The 21,532-nt window shown below is 38.4% G+C and overlaps 1 long non-coding RNA gene across 3 annotated transcripts; it reads right to left on the bottom strand.

Moving 5' to 3' along the window:
- Positions 1-2,600: 2,600 nt before the first annotated feature.
- LOC133547622 (uncharacterized) lies at positions 2,601-21,225 on the bottom strand. Of its 3 annotated transcripts, none has more exons than XR_009805523.1 (5): positions 21,125-21,209; positions 15,116-15,182; positions 13,369-13,546; positions 5,658-6,423; positions 2,601-3,532 (listed from the first exon to the last, which is right to left on the bottom strand). It is a non-coding gene; the product is annotated as an uncharacterized LOC133547622 (long non-coding RNA). The 3 variants fall into 3 exon arrangements; XR_009805522.1 differs by lacking the exon at positions 2,601-3,532 and having other exon boundaries at positions 5,120-5,936; positions 6,031-6,423; positions 21,125-21,206; XR_009805521.1 differs by lacking the exon at positions 2,601-3,532 and having other exon boundaries at positions 5,120-6,423; positions 21,125-21,225.
- Positions 21,226-21,532: the final 307 nt, after the last annotated feature.

Below are 21,532 nucleotides of genomic sequence, written 5' to 3' on the forward strand. Positions count from 1 at the left end.
GAACAAAATACAGTCAACCTGAGTGGGACTTGAACCCAGTACGTTTCATTCCGAGTCAGATGTCTTAACCCCTGGTCTATCCTGGGTCTTGTGACGAGAAGATTGTGTTCTATACACAAATGTAATCGAGGACTCCTGGCTCAGTAAAGTATGACAAGCTTAAACAAAATTTTGTCAACATGAGTGGGATTCGAATCCAGTACCTGTCATTCAGAGTCAGCGGTCTTAACCACTGGGCTATCCTTGGTCTTGATGAGATATTTTTTTTTTCATACACAAATGTAATCGAGGACTGTGGCCCAGTAAAGTTTGATGAAGTAGAACAAAATACACTCAACCTGAGTGGGATTTGAACCCAGTACTTTTCATTCCGAGTCAGACGTCTTAACCCCTGGTCTATCCTGGGTCTTGTGAAGAGAAGATTGTGTTCTATACACAAATGTAATCGAGGACTCCTGGCTCAGTAAAGTATGACAAGCTTAAACTAAATTTTGTCAACATGAGTGGGATTCGAACCCAGTACCTGTCATTCAGAGTCAGCAGTCTTAACCACTGGGCTATCCTGGGTCTTGATGAGACAATTTATTTTCATACACAAATGTAATCGAGGACTGTGGCCCAGTAAAGTTTGATGAGGTAGAACAAAATACAGTCAACCTGAGTGGGACTTGAACCCAGTACGTTTCATTCCGAGTCAGATGTCTTAAACCCTGGTCTATCCTGGGTCTTGTGACGAGAAGATTGTGTTCTATACACAAATGTAATCGAGGACTCCTGGCTCAGTAAAGTATGACAAGCTTAAACAAAATTTTGTCAACATGAGTGGGATTCGAGCCCAGTACCTGTCATTCAGAGTTAGCGGTCTTAACCACTGGGCTATCCTGGGTCTTGATGAGATATTTTTTTTTTCATACACAAATCTAATCGAGGACTGATGGCCCAGTAAAGTTTGATGAGGTAGAACAAAATGCAGTCAACCTGAGTGGGACTTGAACCCAGTACTTTTCATTCCGAGTCAGATGTCTTAACACCTGGTCTATCCTGGGTCTCGTGAAGAGGAGATTGTGTTCTATACACAAATGTCATCGAGGACTCCTGGCTCAGTAAAGTATGACAAGCTTAAACTAAATTTTGTCAACATGAGTGAGATTCGAACCCAGTACCTGTCATTCAGAGTCAGCAGTCTTAAACACTGAGCTATCCCTGGTCCTGTGAAGAGAGGATTTCTTTCCATACACAAATGTTATCTACGACCCCTGACTCACTGGAGTAAGATGAGGTGGAAAAAATACTGCTGACCGGAGTGGGGTTTGGACTCTCTACAGTTTGTTCTCATGCAACAGTCTTAACCACTGGGCTACTTTCAGTCTTGTAAAGGTAGGATTTTAGTCCATACACAAATGTAATCGACGACTCCCGGCCTTACTAAAGTATGATGAGGTAAAAAAAAAAATACTATCAACCAGAGTGAGGTTTGAACTCGGTACTTTTCATTCAAAGTCAGCAGACTCAACCCCTAGTCTACCCTGGGTCTTGTGACAATAAGATTGTGTTCCATACATACATGTAATCGAGGACTCCTGGCTCTGTCAAGTATAATGAGGTTGGGAATGGGTGAAAAAAATAGAAGATTAATATAAAATAAAATATACTAAAAAAAAAATGGTCTAAACCTGGGCCCTGGAGAAGGGGTCCAGACTGAGGCCAAGGGGAAAAACAACAACAACTCATAGCCATAGTACACATCCCTCTCACATGTGTGTAAGAGTTAAACATCAAAGAAGACAAAGGACATGAAAGACATTAAAGCAGCGGATACAAGCAGACACTTCTACATCCAGCTATGAATAACAACTAAAAGAAACATAGACACTGTGGTGGTCTCTGCGCTGTTCCACACCATCGTCCACTGGGGTGGAGGGAGCGTGGCCACAGCAAAAATGTGCTTGCTCATCTGTTGCTTAATCTCGTATCTTGAGAACATTTTGAGCTTCTCATATCTGTCTCATTTTGTGATCAATTGCTTCTCCTTTATTGCTCCTAAGGGACCCTTAGGAGCAATAAAGAAGCTAAAAAGAGACAAGACGTCACTGAGACAAAGGAGGTTGATTTGAGACAACCCTTTGAGCAATATTTGAGAAGTGGGATACACTGACGAGAGCTCCATTGTTCTCAATCATGTCTCATTTATTTGGAAGGATTATCAAAAGAGAAAGAAATGAGATGTGTGAGCAATAAAAGAGATCTTATGTATGTCTTTTTCATGTCTTGATTATTTCTCTTCAATTTATTGTCATATCTCAAATTTGAGAATCATGAGAACAAATTGAGAGTGCAATTTAAATATTCATCTGACTTCATTAGAAATAACACTAAACAAATACTCAAATATTGATTTATTTTAAAATATAATTTAAAAATAGATGAAATAACAAAATGTAAATGTAGTAAATTAGTACATACATCATGTACATATTGTCATTTACAATACTTAAAACAACATAGAAAACAATATACAGAAAAGAAAACAAATACAAAAATAAATGAATTTGACCTGAAGTACTCACTTTGTTATTGTGAAAAAGTCAGGTGTAGTTTTTTGAACTCCTTGTTGGGCAAAGCAGGTACCTTAGTTCAAAAAACACTTGACTTCATCTCAGTAAGAAGGTGAGTAAATGACAACATTTCCATTTTTGAAATATTCCAAGCAAAAACTGAAATACATTTATAAAATTGTAACCGTGCTGTCTGGAACTGGTCTACATACCAAAAAATAATCACACATTGAAAAGCAGGGATTCTTAACATTTTTAACCTTGGGGCACGACCAACTTTTCCACCACAGAGGGGTCTCAGAATGTTCCACTACAGAGGGGTCTGGGGCCAAATGAAATATAAACACTGAATGAGTCCTTCTACACTAAAGTGGATTACAAGCGAGTACCATTGCGGCCCATATGGACGGACCACAGCTAAGAAACAGATATTTATTGGCGGCTTCCAAGGGGTACTCGCAGCCAAACAGTGGGCCCCAGCCCTAGGATTAAGAAACACTGTTGTAAACAATAGAACAGCCTCCTGCCATAACAATAGAACATTTGCTACACAAATGATCATTGAAACATGTTGAAATTGGTTACAAAAGCTACTAATATACCTGATTATGTAAGCAGTAACGTACTGCGTCATTTTTTTTGGATTTGGAAACAACTTTGAACTGTAAAAGGATATTAGCCGCTAGCTTGTTAGTGAGGTTGCATCACTGCCAAATTTGCTTGGCACAGCACAGCTCAATATGCATTATCACAGTATAACCTGGTACTAAAAGCTACATCATAGGGCCATTTTTGACAACATATACTGCGCAAACCTAGACCAAAATATTGAACATCCTACCATAGAATGAACTTGACAGGTACAAGGGCCTACTTCAAACCCTCTCTGGCCTGACTTTTGTTTACCAAAGCTTTCTTGAGCTTGACCTCCTCAATATGGTCCCAATCAGGAAGGGTACTGCATCTCAGGACATACGCTGCAAGGCAAGAACATAATCATCAGCCATTCGTCATTTTGCCACATCAGTTTCTACAGCTATCAATCAATCAATGTTTATTTATATAGCCCCAAATCACAAAAGGACTGCACAAATCATTACGACTACAACATCCTCGGAAGAACCCACAAAAGGGCAAGGAAAACTCACACCCAGTGGGCAGGGAGAATTCACATCCAGTGGGACGCCAGTGACAATGCTGACTATGAGAAACCTTGGAGAGGACCGAAAGCAATGGATGTGGAGCGGGTCTAACATGATACTGTGAAAGTTCAATCCATAGTGGCTCCAACACAGCCGCGAGAGTTCAGTTCAAGCGGATCCGAGACAGCAGCGAGAGTCCCGTCCACAGGAAACCATCTCAAGCGGATCAGCAGCGTAGAGATGTCCCCAACCGATACACAGGCGAGCGGTCCATCCTGGGTCTCGACTCTGGACAGCCAGTACTTCATCCATGGTCATCGGACCGGACCCCCTGTGGAGGGGGGGACATAGGAGAAAGAAAAGAAGCGGCAGATCAACTGGTCTAAAAAGGAGGTCTATTTAAAGGCTAGAGTATACAGATGAGTTTTAAGGTGAGACTTAAATGCTTCTACTGTATCAAATCTATGCAATGCAATAACAATAATAATGCAAATCAAATGTAATGCTTTTTAATGCCATTTTGTTGCTACTTCAAAAAATGTAATGCCCATGTGCGACTGCATTTAGTTGTTTTTTTTACATCATCAAAAGCTTCCAATGATCTGTATACACACAGTTGCAAGCATTAGACAAGTAAATGAGTTGAAAAGTTGACATGAACTGTTACTATCTAGTGTATTAGAATTGGATTACAAAGCTGTTTCATTGGAGAATGTATTTTTATTGATTTATTTTTGTGGAGTAGCATCTGGTGTTTTGACTGTGTGCGTGGCCGTAGACAATCGCTCATTAAAAGGTTCGACTATCCAAAATATTAAAGGAGAACTGCACTTAAAGCCTCTAAACAAACATCCCATTCTGCATCAGATGATCAATATAATATACCCATTAGCCATTTATTTAGTTGTGTCTGTTTGAAACATGCTGTAAGTATATATAAGTATATATATATTCTCTGAAATGATGACCATTTTTAATCAGGATACAATTTGTTTTCAAATAGTTCAAAGGTTTTATGGAAGAATAAATGAACATCATACTAGGATTGCAAATGATGCATGTGTTTGGAAATGGATGATGGATTTAAACATTTGAGAAAAATACAGAATAATATTGGTAAAAATGCCAATCAAATGCATTTGAAAAAAGCTATAGCAATGAAACATATTGCATTTCTTGTATTTACACCCTCTCTGTTGTTTCAAATGTTTACAGTAAACAGCAAGTATGTATCAAGTGTCCGGCAGCTGAAGGAACTTGTATTCATTTATTGTGGGAATGTCAGAGAATGAAATAGTTGTGGTCTGCTGTGAAAATGGCCTCTTTTGTCCATCCTAGGCTAGCGTAGATCACTTGAGGGAATTGCGTCACAACAGTTGCTAATGTTAGGCAAGTTAGCTCATATGTGTTGAAGTGGAGATGATTGAAATAAACGACTCCGTGTCGGCTCAGCTTCTCCATTATCCTGACATGGAGTCACAGTTAAGGACTACACGCCTACAGTGACCAAAGAATGGAAAAGTTGATGTTTCATTTTGCTTGATTGAAGCAGTGCTTTTGTCGTGTTCCCACCTTACAATACCTCTTGTATGCAGTTCAAAAAAGAAACGACTGTAACCTTCTTAAGTTCCTTTTCCTTTACCGTTTGACATATTGACTGTCCGCCATGTCCTACAATCATATTCCCTTTTTTAAATGCCTCATTTAATGCTTTTTTATTGCCTTCATTTACGCAAAACCATTAATACACACAACCACACTTCAAGTTGATGGACATCAGACTATATTGCTCATCATAACGCTAGTTTGGAGTGGATAACAAATTGTAATGATGTAACATTCAGTTATGCTTCCAGTCTGCTGTAATCGAAAAGGGATCAACATTTCTCATATTGAACTTCTATTTCATTATTGTGACCCAATTTTGGCCTGAAAACACCCTCTGTTTGGGAAAACTTACTAAGGATTCCTTCCACTTTTTTCCGCTTTGGTGTTCCTGCAGGTTTGTTTCCAGGGCGTCAAAAAGGGACAGCATTTTGACACGTAGAAAAAAGAGGTCCAAATAAAGGCCTACATTTGGGCTCTGCAGCATGTCTCATGGCAGCAAGGCGGAACAATGATATGAATACGCCGCTCTCAGGAAAGAGCTCTTGCTGGCCCGATTGTTGAGGAGGGCCGTCGCTGTATTTGTCTCCAACCAAGTCGCAGAGAGTTTGAAGTACTCTGACTTGGACCGGATCTGAAAGGGAAAAAAGAGCACAAACAATAGCAGAAGGAGAAAATGTGTTCAAAGTTGAAGTCAACAAAACAATGACATCATGAATGCTACTTACCTATTTTCAAGAGGACTTCTTCAATTCCTTCTTTTTCTGCCCACATTTTTTCCATCACATGGCGTCCATGATTTTTCTGCCTGTGGTTGATAACAGATAGTGTCCTCAATAGATGGGTTGCCTGCATCTCTCCTGTCTGGTGCCAGGAAAGCTGCCTTTTTATTCTCAGGTGGATTCAGGTAGCAAGCTATTGTGTACGCCGGGTGAAGGACCATAGGTGTGGACATTTGGTGATGGGCCAGCGGTGTGGGGATGGGAGGGGTGTACAGCCTCCATAGAGTGATCAAACTTGGCTGCTGAGGCCATTGGTTGATGGGCAGGATGCATGGTCTTCGTAGGGAAATGGACCTTTGATGTGGAGACCATATGGCAGGGGTGTCCAAACTTTTTCCACTGAAAAATCAAAGCAAGCGGGGGCCATTTTCATATTTTTGATTTGAAAAACCAATACAATATATGTATCAAAAATATACATTTAGGCCTCCACTCAGTTAGGGTTTTGGTCAAAAAAATAGATTAAAAATGTGTCATTATTCAGTATTATTAGTATTGTTTTCATTATTATTCATGTTTTAAATCTCTAGATCAACATTAGGGAAAAAATGGAAAAAACAGAAAATATGCAATATTTCATCCAATAACTTTTTGAGGTGGAATATTTGAGATGATATAATAATTGAAGCCTTCATTTTGGATTTTGATTCATTATTATTTTTGGAGCAATGACACTTCAAAACAAATCACACTAAAATAATTGGGGATCGAAAAGTGTCCTACTCATTAAAGCGTTAAAAAATAAATCATACATTTTTTTACTGTTTACTGTCGATGTATCAGTGTTGTCGGGTCTCCCACTAATTATCATTCAGAATAGCCAGGATTTGAGATATTGCACAGGCAGCCCATGCATACTGTGCCCTCTGGGCAACAGTAGCAATGAAATGCCCAGTCACCTGGGAGTCTGGCCGCATAGTCGTTATACCTGCTCAACCAACCTTTTTAAGTTACGGTTGGGTAGTTAACATGGGCGCCTATTGCATCGAACCTTGATAGCAGTTCAGCAAACCATTTTAAGTTACAGTTTTAACAAGTACCAAACGTTGAAACCGTGAGTCAGGATGGTGTGTGGAAAAGCTAAATGCGCGTGTCAGTCTCCCTGATAATAAAATTGTGAAAGCAAACTTTTTGATGAATGCTCTATTAAAATGTGACATTCAATATTGGTTTTACCACCGACCGGTGATTTTGATATGCTGCCCAGACAGTTAAGTAGACCACCAATGTTCTATGAATAGCAAAACCCTTGGACTCTGAAAGTTGTAACATATTGAAAAGAGTAGTCGCTGCAAAGAAGGCTTTGTAGAAGCAAGAATTTTGGAAAATCCTGGACTTTCCAAAATGGTGTAATAGGTTAAAAAATGTGGAAACATTGTATTGTTGTACCGTTATTTGTAGTTATTTTCCTTTTTTATTAAACATTTAAAAGTAAATGAGGCCATTCCTGAAGGAATTGTGTACGAATGCTCCAATGCTGGGAGACTGACACAGGCATTTTGCTTTTACACACACCATTCTGACCCACGGTTTCAACATTTGGTACTTCTTAAAACCGCAACTTAAAAGGGTTGGCTAAACAGCTACTAAGGTACGAGGCAATTGGCGCCCATGTTAACTACCCAACCGTAACTTAAAAAGGTTGGTTGAACAGCTATAAGGACTACGCAGCCAGTCTGCGGCCGGGCAGACCTTCGCTGCTGTTGCCCGGAGGGCACAGCATGCATGGGCTGCCCGGCGGCCGGGCAGACCTTCGCTGCTGTTGCCCGGAGGGCACAGCATGCATGGGCTGCCCGGCGGCCGGGCAGACCTTCGCTGCTGTTGCCCGGAGGGCACAGCATGCATGGGCTGCCCGGCGGCCGGGCAGACCTTCGCTGCTGTTGCCCGGAGGGCACAGCATGCATGGGCTGCCCGGCGGCCGGGCAGACCTTCGCTGCTGTTGCCCGGAGGGCACAGCATGCATGGGCTGCCCGGCGGCCGGGCAGACCTTCGCTGCTGTTGCCCGGAGGGCACAGCATGCATGGGCTGCCCGGCGGCCGGGCAGACCTTCGCTGCTGTTGCCCGGGCTCCTTGTGTTTTCTTTCTACTTACTAAATATATCATTTCTGTTCCAAACAGCATCACTGATGTCAACGGCAACATTTGATGATCATTTGAAAAATTAAAAATCCTGCGGTATAGGCATCTTTGGCAGGAGGTGTCTTCTGCCAAGGCATTTACTCTCCTGAAGGAATAAATAAAGTAGTATCTAATCTAAATTTATTGATGTCTTGGACAATTTTTCAATCGGTGGAGAATTATTGAAGTAATAACATGTTGAAATGACAAATTGTAATACGGAATTTCGGGGAAAACAGAGAATTTTTCCACTTCTTATGCAGAAGAAAGCTTCGACGGTGGAACAGTTAAAACGCGTTGAAAAATGTGGAAGGAGTAGTCGCCAGAAAAAGCTATAGCACAAGTATTGTGCGGCTGAATCAAGTTCGTTTTTGGGAATTTTTGCGTAAGGCCCCCCCCCCCTTTACGACATTTTCGAGAAAAAAAGTTTTCCAAAAATATGCATTTTCTGCCCTTTTTGGATTTTGTCGGCACTTCTGAAGAGGTTTTGAGACATTTCCTACAACTATAGCACAAGTATTGTGCGACTGAAGAAAGTTCGTTTTTGTGAATTTTTGCGTAAGGCCCCCCCCCCCCCCCCCTTACGACATTTTCGAGAAAAAAAGTTTTCCAAAAATATGCATTTTCTGCCCTTTTTGGATTTTGTCGGCACTTCTGAAGAGGTTTTGAGACATTTCCTACAACTATAGCACAAGTATTGTGCGGCTGAAGAAAGTTCGAAGGTGGAATGGTTTGAATAGGTTAAAACTTCGAAATGTTGTATTGTTGTATCTTTATTTGTCATTATTTTTATTTTTTATTTTTGATTAAACATTAAAAACTAGATGAGGCAATTCCTGAAGGAATTGCGTGTGATTGCTCCAATGCTGATGATGAACTGAAATCCCGGAATTATTTTAGCATTGTTGAAATCAAGCACACAATTCCTGAAGAGTCTAAAAATTTTGAAGTTGGAACAGTTGGAATCAGACGGAATAAGTGAAACTTTGAAGGATGTCCCATTGATTTCAATAGGAATTTACACCCAAATTTAGTCCATGAGTACTGTGCCTACCAGCAACATTAGTAATGACCTGCTAGTCCTTATAGTTGTTCAACCAACCCTTTTAAGTTACGGTTTGGTAGTTAACATGGACTACGATTGAAACCGTGATTCAGGATGGTGTGTGGAAAAGTTAAATTCCTCTATCAAATGTCCAGACCACAAACAACAAGATTAAATAAATGTCTGTTGAAAAGTAATACTGAATTTGTCATTTGACTGGGGGTTCTGTTTGATTGATTTGTCAAAAAGTCTTTGACAGTAAAGAAGACTGCCTATGTCCAGTGTAGATTAAAGTCTTGACATTACCTGACCTGTGTGATTGTTAGTGATGGGTTGATGAGGCGTTGCACAGCCTTTTGACACATTTATAAACCGTATTGATCCTGTGTCACTAAATACTGACATCTGCTGGACATTAAAATTCCCTACAGGAAATCTATGGACCAACTCAACTGACACTGATTTTATGACCTAGTATATACAATAATATAAACCAAGTCATTGAATTTCATTTAGGATTATTTCATATCTTCATTTAAATAATACTATATTTTTTAAAATACTTTTTAGATACAGTCAATAAATAATGTGAACATGTATCATAACATGGAAATCTAAGAGAACGTGTTGTGAATGAGGATAGTTGTGGACTGGGAATTTTTTTTTTTTTTTTTACACATGCGCTCTGAATACGCACTATTGATTGATTGATTGGAACTTTTATTAGTAGATTGCACAGTTCAGTACATATTCTGTACAATTGACCACTAAATGGTAACACCCCAATAAGTTTTTCAACTTAAGTCGGGGTCGGATTCCACGTTAATCAATTCATGGTAAAAACGTAATGAGTGATCCATCGAGCTGGATTTGAACCAGTGCCCTAAAGAACTCAGCATAAGCTAATACAGCATTCCACTTTATCAACTGAGGTATCGAAAGGATTAGCTGTTACTGCACACCGACACAGTGTTAGGTTCATTGAGCTCGACGCAGATGTCGATGCATCAGTGTTGTCGGGTCTCCGATTAATTATCATTCAGAAAAATCAGGAATTGAGATATTGCACAGGCAGCCCATGAATACTGTGCCCTCTGGGCAACAGTAGCAATGGAATGCCCAGTCATCTGGGAGTCTGGCCGCATAGTCGTTATAGCTGTTCAACCAACCTTTTTAAGTTACGGTTGGGTAGTTAACATGGGCGCCGATTGCATCGAACCTTGATAGCTGTTCAGCAAACCATTTTAAGTTACGGTTTTAACAAGTACCAAACGTTGAAACCGTGAGTCAGGATGGTGTGTGGAAAAGCTAAATCCCCGTGTCAGTCTCCCTGATAATAAAATTGTGAAAGCAAACTCTTTGATGAATGCTCTATTAAAATGTGACATTCGATATTGGTTTTATCACCAACTGGTGATTTTGATATGCTGTTTGACAGTGAAGTAGACCGTCATTGTTTTATTAATAGCAAAACCCTTGGACTATGAAAGTTGTAACATGTTGAAAACTGTGAAAAGAGAAGTCGCTGCAAAGAAGGCTTTGTAGAAGCAAGAAGTTTGGAAAATCCTGGACTTTCCAAAATGGTGTAATAGGTTAAAAAATGTGGAAACATTGTATTGTTGTACCTTTATTTGTAATTATTTTCCATTTTTATTAAAGATTTAAAAGTAAATGAGGCAATTCCTGATGGAATTGTGTACGAATGCTCCAATGCTGGGAGACTGACACAGGCATTTTGCTTTTACACACACCATTCTGACCCACGGTTTCAACACTTGGTACTTCTTAAAACCGTAACTTAAAAGGGTTGGCTAAACAGCTACCAAGGTACGAGGCAATTGGCGCCCATGTTAACTACCCAACCGTAACTTAAAAAGGTTGGTTGAACAGCTATAATGACTACGCAGCCAGTCTGCGGCCGGGCAGACCCATGCATGCTGTCGCCCGGGCTCCTTGTGTTTTCTTTCTACTTACTAAATATATCATTTCTGTTCCAAACAGCATCACTGATGTCAACGGTAACATTTGATGATCATTTGAAAAATTAAAAATCCTGCGGTATAGGCATCTTTGGCAGGAGGTGTCTTCTGCCAAGGCATTTACTCTCCTGAAGGAATAAATAAAGTAGTATCTAATCTAAATTTATTGATGTCTTGGACAATTTCTCAATCGGTGGAGAATTGTTGAAGTAATAACATGTTGAAATGACAAATGGTAATACGGAATTTCGGGAAAACGGAGAATTTTTCCACTTCTTATGCAGAAGAAAGCTTCGACGGTGGTGTTTTTCGGTCAGAAGCTGGCAGCGGTGGCGCAGCCGCTCATCATCTTCACGCCCACCAAGATGGCGGCGTTGTGGTTCCCCGATCACCAGCGAGCCACGGCCAACATGATGGCCTCCATGGGTGAGTGAGAAATGTGGAAGTGTTTCCCCCACAGGACTGCAATCTACACTATATTGCCAAAAGTATTTGGCCAGCCATCCAAATGATGAGAATCAGGTGTCCTAATCACTTGGCCCGGCCGCAGGTGTATAGAATCAAGCACTTAGGCATGGAGACTGTTTTTACAAACATTTGTGAAAGAATGGGCCGCTCTCAGTGATTTCCAGCGTGGAACTGTCATTGGACGCCACCTTTGCAACAAATCCAGTGGCGAAATTTCCTCGCTCCTAAATATTCCAAAGTCAACTGTCGGCTTTATTATAAGAAAATGGAAGAGTTTGGGAACAACATCAACTCAGCCACCAATTAGTAGACCATGTAAACTGACAGAGAGGGGTCAGCGGAGAAATGACGGTGTGGTGTTGGTTTTCAGGAGTTGGGCTTGGCCCCTTAGTTCCAGTGAAAGGAACTTTGAATACTCCAGGATACCAAAACCTTTTGGACAATTCCACGCTCCTAACATGATTGTGCACCACTGCACAAAGCAAGGGCCATAAAGGCATGGATGACAGAGTCTGATGCAGCTGAACTTGACTGGCCTGCACAGAGTCCTGACCTGAACCCAATAGAACACCTTTGGGATGAATTAGAATGGAGACTGAGAGCCAGGCCTTCTCCACCAACATCAGTGTGTGACCTCCCCAATGCGCTTTTGGAAGAATGGTGGAAAATTCCTATAAAGACACTCGGCAACCTTGTGGACAGCCTTCCCAGAAAAGTTGAAGCTGTAATAGCTGCAAAAGGTGGACCCACATCATATTGAACGCTATGGGTTAGGAATGAGATGGCCCTTCAAGTTCATATGTGAGTCAAGGCAGGTGGCCAGATACTTTTGGCAATATAGTGTATTTGTTGGCGGCGGTGGTTTGCCTTGGAATAATCCACTATTTTGCATAAATGGCTGTAAAAAAACATGAAATGCAAAACATTCATGTTTAGAATGAGTGTTGTCACAGTTCCACAATTAACGAATGTACTTTTAAATTCACTATAAATTTACAAGAATATTGGTCAATATTATTACATATGTAAATATATATTGTAAAACATTAATTAATTATTGAATTCACTACTTCTATTGAAAACTGCTTCAAACTGTCAAGTATTTAAAGAGGTCCTATTATTTGAGAACCACTGGACCAGGATGGCGCAAGCGGGGATCGAACCTGGAACCCTCAAGTTGCTGGCACGGCCGCTCTACCAACCAAGCTGTACCGCCCTTTAAAATGGTAATACTAACTGTGGGGTGTTTTACCGCGGTTATCATTAATACCATTCATGGTTCCATCCCTAGAGTGATTTTAGATGTGGGAGGGGCCCACAGATGCATTCATGGTCTACAAAAGTCAGACCTCTTTTGGAAAAAGAGGTCTGATTACTCAATATAGCAAGAAAGTGGTTACGTTGGCAACACTGATCCCTTCCTGCTACATGGTCTTATGCTCTGGCAGACCAAGTGAGTTACAAGGTGTCTATGAGCAATTTTATGGGAGACACTTGACATGGAGGTGATCATCTTTAGCCCGCTGTTCCTCCACAGCCAACCCGCTGGGCATCCTCATCGCCAACATGGCGTCTCCAAAGATCGCTCGCACGGCACAACTCCCACTTTTGGTGAGTTATATAGAATTACTGAATAGCTGATTAAAGGATCTCAAGGTAAAAATAAATGTTCACCTGTCATCCTTCAGATGTTGGTCTATGCCGTTGTTGCCTGCGTCAGCTGTTTCCTCGTCACCATGGGCATGCGGTGCAGTGCCCCCCCCCCCCCCCCGACGCCGCCATCGGCCAGCGCAGAACATTCCACCTCGGAACCCTTCAGACATGGCTTCAAACTGGTAGGAAACATCCTGCACTGCAAAAAGTCAGTGTTCAAAAACGAGAAAAAAAAAAAATTAAATTAGGGGTATTTAGCAATATTATCTGCCAATAAAAGAAGAAGGTTTATCTTGTCAAGACTTTCCAAAACCGGTCAAATTAGCAAACCTCTATGGACCAAAAAATACCTTAAAATAAGTATATTCTCACTAATAACAAGTGCACTTTTCTTGGTAGAAAAAAAGAGACCTTTTTCCTCAATATGTTGAAGAGTATTCTTACATGAAGTAAACGCTAAGGCCATTATCTTGACGTAACGATATGCGTTCGGCATCATGATTTTTTTTTTCATGCTTGAAGTAAGACATTTTTTACTTTAAAAAAGCAGTTTTCTACTTGTGCTGATGACACAGATTTGCAACAGTTGATATTCTAGTTTCAAGCATGTTTTACTCAATATAGGTCATAAGAGTGTGGTACGCCAGCTGCACCGAAGCAGACAGACAGGCGATTCAGAGGGTCATAAAGTCTCCACAAAAAATCATCGGCTGCCCCCTGCCCTCCTTGAAGGATTGACATAACTCCCGGTACCTCAACAAAGCAAAAAGCATCACCAAGGACAGCACACACCCCGGCTTCCACCTGTTCCACCTGCTACCATCGGGCAGGCGCTTCAGCTGCATCAGAGCCAGAACAAACAGACTCAGAGACAGCTTCTTTCCCAGAGCTGTCACCATGTTGAACTCTAACTTAATAATAATAATAATAATAATAATAATAATAATTCACCCCTATACAATATCCTACCCTAATACCCTACTGTGCAATACTACCCATCCATCCATTTTCTACCGCTTATTCCCTTCAAGTGCAATACGTCCGACACTGATTATTATTTATTACTTTGGTACTCTTGTCTTGTTCTGTATATTGTACAGTATTTTGTATTTCTATAGTGTTTTGTATATTGTACAGGATTGCTTCTTATTTTTATTGGATTGTAGTCTGTTTATTTCAATTGATAGTTTTTCCTTTATTACCTCTCGTGCCCATATTTGTTTCCACTACCGCACCTTAAGTTGGAGTCCTTAATCTCGTTCTATGCAAATATAATGACAATAAAGTCCATTCTATTGTATTTTATTCTATTCTATAACATCTCAGCAACAAGCTGTAATATCTTACTGAGATCATTTAGGAGCAAAACCCTTAAAACAAGTGAAACACTAACATCAAATCTGCTTAGTGAGAAGAATGATCTTATCAGACAGAAAAGAAGCAAATATCACCCTTATTTGAAACATTTCATCTTACTTTTTTTTTTGTGCAAATATATTTGATTTGATTTTACAGTTAAAATGACAAACAGTCACATCCACTCATACACACACACATACACACTTGAGGAGAGAGGTGCACATGAACTTTAACAACTCAAGGTTTACAGTACAGACATTATTAGAAAATATACCCAAATATTGTATATATATACACATACACACACACATATATATATCCATACATATATATATACATATATCCATCCATCCTGCTGCGGCTCACGATCAGCAGGCTATCCAGATCACAGCAAAATGGATGAACATACCTCGGCATCAAGGATCCTCAGCAAGTGTTCACAAGATCACCTCCCGAGGGCCTGTCCACCGTACACACTTAGAGGGGAAAAAAAGGAAAAGTTACAGGGCTTGATCAATACAAAAAAAACTGAACAAAAAAGCAAGTAAACCATGACAAAACCATATCAGAAGTGACACAAGAAAAACAAGTGTAGTGTTGAATCAGTACAAAAGATAATAACAATAAAGATAAAAAAGGAATACAACTACAATAAGATGGCAGTTTAGTTTTTCTTTAAATGTCTATAAGTTATGCTTCAATATATGTCAGTAAAGGTTTCCAGGCTAATTCCCATTTGTTCATATTTGTAGAGTTTATAAATCTTATTTTTTCAAGAGTCATTACATTCACAAGTTCATTTAAGCAGTTCCTGAAGTTGGGTGCAGATAGACTATTCCAGTCTCTGAGAATGAGTCTTTTGGCCAAAAGCGTCCCAAGCAGCAACACACTTCTAATATGTTTTGGAAGCTTTTGTGTTTCTGAAGACCACCCAAATAAGATCATATCCCTATCAGGGACAATTTGTCTCTGATATACCCCCGAGTAAAAAAAGAAAATGCTGGACCAAAATGATTGAATAATTGGACATCCCCAAAAGGAGTGAGACAATGATCCTTCAGCAGATTTACATTTATCACAAAGTGGAGATGTATCAGGATAAAATGTGTGTAATAAAACTTTCGAATAGTAAAAAGGATGAATCACTTTAAACTGTATGAGCCTATGTCTGCTGTTAATTGAGCACTTGTGAATTTGAGAGAGTGTCTGTTCCCATTGCTGATTGGGTATTGTTGTTCTTAGTTCCTGTTCCCATGCTCTTTGAACACTGTCTGCTGATGTCATGGACATAATGAAGCAGCTGACAAATTTAGCGATAGACTTTTTAAATTTAATACTTCTAAAAGAGGATGTTTTTCATTTACCAGCTGAGACTTTGAAATGTTTTCTTTGATAAATGTTTTTACCTGCAAATAGCAAAACCAACTGAATTGGGACAAATTAAATTTGATTCGCAATTGCTCAAATGACACAAGACTTTCCTCGACATAAATGTCTTTGATGCATTTAATTCCATTTGAGTACCAGTCAAAAAATGTTGTATCTGTTATCGATGGAATAAATGCATGATTGTGATATATTGGTGAATACATAGTTACATTGGAAATATTCAATTGTTTTTTAATTGGAGAAAGAATTTTGATAGAATTTCGTACTACAACACTATGACGTATTGATTTAATTGAAGAGACTGGTTTAGTCAAAAGTAGCGATAGCAATGATGTATAAGGTTTCACTAATGACTGCAGTTCCAATTTCAGCCATAAGGGAGCAGAATTAAGAGATTCATTATTTGGGGACCCCATCTTCCAATAGGTCAATGCGTTCAGATTTGATGCCCAATAATAATTTTTGAACATTGGAAGATCCAGTCCCCCTTCCTCTGTAGATCTAAATAAGTGCTTTTTGGATATTCTGCGTTTTTTACATCCCCACACAAAATCTAGAACTAAAGATTCAAGTTTTTGGAAAAAATCTACAGGAATTACAATTGGTCAATTTTGAAAAAGAGAAATACATTTTGGCAAGGTGATCATTTTGATAGCATTCACCTTGCCTAACATAGAGAGAGGTAGGGTCTTCCAATACTCAATACACACTTTCAGTCTCTCAAAGGCTTCAATAAAGTTCAACTTTAGTAATGATTCATCATTTTGAGATATTTTTAAGCCAAGATAGGATATGTAATTTTCTGCGACTTTAACTGGATTTTGACTGATCTCAACATGATCTCCTAGGAACATAAGCTCACTTTTGGACCAGTTTATTTTAGAACCAGATATTCTACCAAAAGAGTCTACATATTCTAAAAGAAGTGGTAGTGCAACTTCTGGCTCAGTAAGTGTAACAAGTACATCATCTGCATAAAGTGAGATGAGACTCTCTGATGAGCCCACTGAAAATCCTTTAATATTAGACTTCATTCTTAAACCAATAGCCAGTGGTTCGAGGGCCAAATTGAAGAGTAAGGGCGAAAGGCAGTCACCCTGTCTCACTCGGCGGTGTAATTCAAAACTATCCGATATTACATTATTAGTTATGACATATGATTTTGGTGCAGAATAAATGATTTGAACCCATTTTATGAAATGTTCTCCCAATCCAAATAATTTGGGAACATGAAAAAGATAAGCCCACTCAATTGAATCAAAAGCTTTATGAGCATCCAGAGTCAGGACGGCAGCCTTTTTGTTTCCTGTGCAGTCAGAGTACAATACGTTCAGTAATCTCCGTACATTGCCAAAAGAAGGTCTGTCCGGGATGAAACCCACCTGATCTGGATGAATCATTTCTGTTATGTGGTTGCGAGTACCTTAGTTAGAATCTTATGGTCTAAATTGAGCAGGGAGATAGGTCTATAATTGGCTGGATCAAGTGGATTTTTTCCCTTTTTTGGTATTATACATATATGGGCTTCATACAAAGAACTTGGAAGTTTGTTGTTCACAAAAGAATCATTTAACATTCTAAGTATTATAGGGGATAGTATTTCACTGAAAGCTTGATAAAACTCCGCACCAAATCCATCTGGACCAGGGCTTTTATTCAAGGAGAAAGATTTCAGTGCTTTTTGCAGTTCTTCAGTTGAAATAGTGTTGTCTAAAGAATTCTGATGATTTGGACTCAGTTGAGGTAAGTTTAATGTGGTAAAAAAATCATTGAAATCATTAACCGATATAGCTGAATTAGATTGATATCATTCTGAATAAAAGTCTTTGAAGACATTATTGATATCCTTTAGATCTGTACATGTTTCACCTGTTTTTGAGCATATTTTGTGAATAGCAGCTTTGGCTTGATCTCCTTTGAGCTGTCTAGATAGACGTTTTTGTGGTTTATCGGATATTTCAAAATGTTTTTGTTTATTTTTCAGCAGGAGTTTAGATACTTCCCCATGAAGAAGAAGAGAGTTGTATTCATTTTTCAGTTCCAGCATCTTATTGTAATCAGACTGCAAAAGAGAATTGATATGAATTTTTTCCATTTCTTTTTCTAATTCTCTCTGCCTTTTTCTTGTTTCTCTTTGTTTTGAGATTTCAAATGAAATGATATATCCTCTCACAGTAGCTTTAAGAGCTTCCCACAATGTGGAGTCTGAGACCTCTCCGTTATCATTCACCTCAATAAAATCTTGGATAATCTTGTTTATATACTCTTTAAGATCTTCAGATAATAATAGTTGTGGATTAAATCTCCATTTTTGTTTGATTTTAAGGAGATCAATTTGAATCTGCAAACTCCCAGGACTGTGATCTGAGATGATTCTACTATGGTACTCAGGATTACTGACATTGGAGAGGGCAGAGGCTTCCACTAAAAAGTCATCAATTCTCGTGTAGGAATTGTGTACAGCGGAGTAAAATGAATACTCCCTTTTATTAGGGTGTTTTACTCTCCATATGTCTATGATATTTCTTGATCTCATAAGATTATTAATAGTTTTAGTTGAGTTAGCAATGACATGAGATTTAGTTGACAATCTATCTAAAGTGGGGTCCAAAAGGCAGTTAAAATCACCACCAATGTAGATATGAGAGGAGCTATCATCAGGAAGTAGACCAAAGACTCCATGATAAAAGTTTGAGTCATCAGTGTTTGGTCCATAGATATTCCAAAAAGTTACTGGCTAGGATGTAATATGACCATTCAATAAAATAAATCTTCCATTAGGGTCAATTATTTTTGATGTAAGTATGAAAGGCACATTTTTATGAAATAAAATAGCTCCACCTCTAGCTTGTGAAGTAAAGGGTGCGTGATAAACCTGAGATATCCAGCTTGTTTGAAGTTTGTGTTGGTTGTCTTTACAGAGATGTGTTTCTTGTAAGAATACAACATCTGCTTTTAATGAATTTAAATGGGAAAAAACCTTCCCTGTCAAGCTATATTTCTAACAAAGACAAATCATTATTTCTTCTAGATTTTCCAGAACAACATTTTTAAAAAAGAAATTCAAGACTTTGAAATAAGATTTAAATTAGATTCTACAGATTTTCTAGATTTGCCAGAATAATTTTTGGGGAATTTCAATCACAATAAGTGTGAAGAAATATTTCACAAATATTTTTCCTTGTAAAAAACAGAAGCTAAAATGGAGAATTAAATTAAAATGTATTTATTATTATTTACAATAAAAAATAATACATTTATTTGAACATTGATTTCAATTTTCAGGAAAGAATTTAAAAGGTATATGTGTTTAAAAATCCTAAAATCATTTTTAAGGTTGTATTTTTTCTCTAAAATCGTCTTTCAGAAAGTTATAAGAAGCAAAGTAAAAAAAATAAATGAATTTATTTAAAAGCAAAGTAAAAAAATAAATGAATTTATAAACAAGTGAAGACCAAATCTTTAAAATATTTTCTTGGATTTTTTAATTCTATTTGAGTTTTGTCTCTCTTAGAATTAAAAATGCCGATCAAAGCGAGACCAGCTTGCTAGTAAATAAATACAATTTAAAGTATTTTTTGCCATTGCTCTAAACAAAAAATAATGACAAAAAAAAAGCCATGTTATAATTAATTATTTTCAAAGCTACAATTAGTTCAAAATATTCACTTTAAAATGTTTTATGTGGTAAATATTGCATATATTGTGCAGTTGCCATATAAAAAACAAGTTTTCTTTGACAAAAGAGCATAAAACAAACAAAATAATAGTTCAAATGTAAACTCAACAGATATATCTGAAGTTGATCTCGTAACTTAAGTTATAAAAAAAAAAACCTAATAAAAATGTATCACTTTCTGAGTGGGGCACCTTTTTGATCCCAAATATATTTACTGGTATTTTATTTATCTTTTCACTGTGATGACTCCAAAATAATAAAGAATTCAAATCAATGGTGTCCTGAATTATTGATCTTTTAGGGCTCTAATTACTAAATACTGCATATTTCTGTTTTACTGTTAAAAAAACAAAGACGTTTTTGACAGAAATGCCATAAAACCTTTTTTTTTTTTAATGTTGATATAAAGATTTACTGTAAGCATTAAATAAAATATAAAACTTTGACTTATTTTTAACATGTTATTAACTGAGACCCTTTATGGTCCCCGGGACCCATAAAGGTAAAATAATCTTTAAAAATCTATATACCGTATTTCCTTGAATTGCCGCAGGACATATAGTATGCGCCTGCCTTGAATTACTGCCTTCGCAAAATAATTAGTGCATGCTTAGTATTACCGCCTGGTCAAACTGGTGACACTTCCCCTGTCATCATTTTCAAAATGGAGGAGGCTGATTTCAATAACGGTCATTTGAAATCGCATAAAGGGAAGAAGATGAACAGCTATTCAGTAGGATTTAAGGTCCAAGCTTACATCACAGTCATATTTTTACTGCATGCCTTTGGTAAGTGCCGGAGTGAAAGAGGTTTTAAAATAATTAGCGCATGCTTACTTTTACCGCATGCCTTTGGTAAGCGCAGGAGTGAGAAGAGGCTTTAAATGAATTATCGCCCCGGCGGCAATTCCAGGAAATACGGTATTTTGTTATGGTTTGAAAATGACAAATATCAAAATGGCCCCCGCATACTTCTATTTTTCCCTGTGCGGCCCTCAGTGGAAAAAGTTTGGACTCCCCTGGCCTAATGGTTGATAATTCTGATGTAAGTACACGGAAGGGAAATAAAGCAGGGTTTCTTCTTCACAATACTACTCAAGTCAAAGTAAAAAGTCTTCTGTTTTCAGTGAAAACAAATGCAAGACAATTATTTGATCATTCCCAAACACGCCATCAGCTAATGACATACACCTGCTGCTTTATGCTAGCGCGTCATCTAGTGGCGCCATTATGTAAGACAACTATCAGCACAAAAAGTATGTTGCAGTAAAACTACTCTGACGAGTACATTTTTGTTTTCAAAGTGACGTAAGTGCATGTAACGGAGTAAATGTCGCACGTTACTACTCACCTCCGCAGATGTGTTGGACAAAAGCAAATCAGCGTGGAAAAATGGGCTTCTTTTGCATAAATCGCGCCTGCGTGGGAACCAGCCAATGAGACGTCAGTTTTGAAATCACGTGACACGAGTGTTACCAAACCAGCATGAAAAGGACCCGACACGGGCGGAGTGGGCGGGGCTTGTTTACAGCGCAAATAAACATGATAGCAGCGTTAAAGGCAGATTTCTGCACTATTGATATTTTTATAAATATGTGGTTGCTTTTATATATGTGTGTATGTATATATATATATATATATATGTGTGTGTGTGTGTGTACATATATATATGTGTGTGTGTACATATATATATATATGTGTGTGTGTACATATGTGTCTGTATACATATATATATATACATATATATGTGTATACATAT

Source organism: Nerophis ophidion, unplaced genomic scaffold, assembly GCF_033978795.1.
Source record: "Nerophis ophidion isolate RoL-2023_Sa unplaced genomic scaffold, RoL_Noph_v1.0 HiC_scaffold_138, whole genome shotgun sequence".
Classification (NCBI taxonomy): domain Eukaryota; kingdom Metazoa; phylum Chordata; class Actinopteri; order Syngnathiformes; family Syngnathidae; genus Nerophis; species Nerophis ophidion.